Source organism: Triticum aestivum, chromosome 1A, assembly GCF_018294505.1.
Source record: "Triticum aestivum cultivar Chinese Spring chromosome 1A, IWGSC CS RefSeq v2.1, whole genome shotgun sequence".
In the NCBI taxonomy this organism is placed as follows: Eukaryota; Viridiplantae; Streptophyta; class Magnoliopsida; order Poales; family Poaceae; genus Triticum; species Triticum aestivum.
Window position 1 is genome coordinate 109,600,155 of NC_057794.1, and position 3,328 is coordinate 109,603,482.

Below are 3,328 nucleotides of genomic sequence, written 5' to 3' on the forward strand. Positions count from 1 at the left end.
CTTGGGATAAACAGAGAAATTATGTACTTTTCACATACTAACCATACACCTGGTCCCAACAGTGTAATGAAGACACGTGTAATGAGCACAAACAGCCAAAAGTTTGAGATACTCATTCTCGTGAGTAAATCTAATAAGTAGACTGCAATAAGACAAGCTTACAGTATTTGCTTGTTCTCAGTACCTCTTTTGCGCAATCCACAATGTATGCTCATGCATGCATGCAAAAGCGACACATACATGTATAGCTTTAAATATGGCACATAAACCCAAGCAACATGTTCACCATTGATGTTGGTGTGACATGATAATTCAAGTAATAAGTATGGTACGCAATGTCAGGTGTAAGTAGCACTCATTTGTATGTTTGTGCAACTTTATCATCAGATGCTAATTGGGTTTTAGATTACTACCAAGTTGAGGACACATATCCCAAGGCAACGCGTCCAATGGCAACAAGCCTGGGGACAGCTATCCCCCGTGGCAGCAAACTATATTTGAAAGAAATACAACAAATAACTTGACAAGACAAATCGAAGTGGAACAACTCAACGTAAGAGTAAGAACCATGGGAGAGGCGTTTAACTCTTAACAGTAAAAAAATAGTAAAGAAGATTATTTTAATAACACTAAGACAGAACTAAAAGAAAAGACAATACCCAAATTTCTTACACAAATGCAAGCACTTGAGCAAAATGGATGAAGGGATAATGGACCCTCTCGTGCTGTTGCTGACCATTCCCACAATCTTGCCATCAAAGTCAATAACTGGCCCTCCATTGTCATACTGGAACATATGTATTAGCAACATTAAATTTTGATACCAACATTTTGCAAAATAAAACAACAGATGACATTATCCAAATAACGAAACAATGTAGACAATAATCTCAGAATAGATTACAATCTGTACCTTAGGATGCTCATCTGCGCCATGAACATACAGATAGTGATGCCGTTCAAGCAGGTTGGGATTCAGATATTGCACCATACCATGACCTATCGTTAGAAATGAACTTTCATCTCTTCCGAGTTCAAACACTTCTTCAGCACTTTTCACGTCATCATTGAAGGAGAGCAACTGGACAGGTTCTTCTACTCTAACCTCAAGCATAGCAAGATTCTAGTGCTTCTCGTAGTACAGCATGGTGGCCTTCTGAGTAGTGGCATCCCGCAAGTGAACAAAAACCTGAAACAGAAGTTGTGAAATATGATGTTTTAGATATTTTTATTTGTTCGAAAACCAATGATGTCTTAGAAGTTAGAAAAGAAAAAATATGATGACATTTATAGTTATACCCATGTCTTCTTAAATTGGTCAGCATCTCCCACAAAGCCACATGTGGATGCAATGCAAATTACTCTTTTAGCTCCATTGAATTCACCATTTGTATAAAATAGATAGTGACTAATTGAATTGATTCATTATGCATGCATGGTTTACCAAAAAATTATATCGTTATTTCGGTGCTAGCTAATTGTATCATTGTGTCAGCCAACATACTTCACTTTAACACCTCCCTAGTTCTAGTGTCAGAAGATAGAATATGCAGGTGTAACTGCGGATGGAGTTATGTTAAATGTGGACAGGACTAGCTATCTTACGCCACAAATAAAATGAGTTAAGTAAGGTTGAACTAGTATGAGACTACATGCACAAAAAATAAGTGAATACAAACTGCCATTTTCCTATCCTTAACAACTCACCTTGGCCTTGGGAGCATACTCATCTTTACCTAGCCAGTCATTTGAGGATGGGGACTTCGTGCGAATCACATGTGCAGTAGTCAAAACAGTACCTTTTTTGTTTTCCTCATCCCAATCAACCCAAAATCCAGAGCATCGTGTTAGCAAATGACGACCTGCAAACGCATGCATGTATGAACAAGGAACAACCTATTCTCGCAGCGCTCCTAACAAATAGACATGACATAGTTGTCATACCAACAGAGGATGAAAGTCCAATAACTGATGGAGCAGCAGCAAGCACTGTCTTTGTTGTGGATTCACGGACACGAAGAAGCTTAGGATTAGTACTCAAGCATGTGGGCGGTTTACACGTGTGCAGATAAAGAGTCGGCAGTTCCATTTGGCGGCCTGCAAGAAGATCAGCAATCAGAAGTTAACACTAATATGCTAAACTGTCATTTGATTTCAGCAGCATTCAGAGGATATGTCGCTTCGCTAAGTTGAACTTCACAATAGGCGGCACATGTCTCGATTTCAAGATAATCTGCAAATGTCTCATGTTCTTGTCTCTCACAGGCATACTAGATAGTATACATGATAATGACAGGACGTGAAACATTAAAAGGAATGGAGGGTACTTGAACAACAAACCTAATTTTTCATCGTATGCATCGTGTACATCTTGAATGGCCTTGAGCATATCCAGATCTTCGTATAACGCATCCGGAATCTGCGGCGCGCGAATTGGGGAGCTGCCTGCAGATGAGACCCCATCCTCCTCCTCCTCCTCATCCCTGGTCCTTGTCCGTTCCTTCGATTTCTGGTTGGCAGCCGCCCCCCTCTTTCTCTTCCTTGTCGGGGACCGCACGGGTGGTTCCTGTGGCGATTGGGAGCCCGGGGGCTTCCGCCGCGCACGCACCAGGGCCATCGACCGGGTGGTCGTCGTGGGCGTTGCTGAGACGGTGGAGCTCCGGCCGCGGCGGAGCGCGAGGGTTGGTCCGGACCCCGACGCCTCTCCCTCTTGGGTGGCGGCTTGCGGCATTGCTGACCGCGTCGGGCCGCCGCGGTCAGCAAGAGAGAGGACGGAACTGCACGGGCCTTTACGATCGCCGGCGGAACTCCGGGTTGGGGAATTGATTTTTACTTTACCGTTTTGCTACAGCATATTTAGATGTGCCGGGCTAGTCATAGTGAGAGTAACTTAAACAATAACATAACGCACTTTGAGATATTTTTGCTTATGTAGCAAGTAGTTAATGAGAAGTGGCAACATAATATGTTACTGTAACATAGTGTTTTTCAAGACAACATGAGTATACAAGCTATTAAATGAAGCCACATATGACACTACTACTATATTACTTTGCACTATGAGAATGGTAACTTAGAGTAATATCATATGTATGACACTAGTATAAGTTTCTTCTATGACCAATCTAAAAGCATCGCTGGCCGTTGGCACCACCAGGAGGCTTAAAAATCGCCTCTCGCAGCCAGCGCTAAAATCGACACGGGGGTGATTGAGTTCCCAGCCGCCGCCCCATTTTTGATATCGGCCCATTTTTGATGCAAATGTGTCTGTTTTTCGGCCCATTTTCAACGAAAAATCGGCTCGGTATCGGGGCAAATCAGCCCATAT

At 42.6% G+C, this 3,328-nt stretch overlaps 1 pseudogene; it reads right to left on the reverse strand.

The window, feature by feature from the left end:
* Positions 1-569: 569 nt before the first annotated feature.
* On the reverse strand, positions 570-2,840 carry LOC123104669 (uncharacterized; annotated as a pseudogene).
* Between the last annotated feature and the right edge of the window lie 488 nt (positions 2,841-3,328).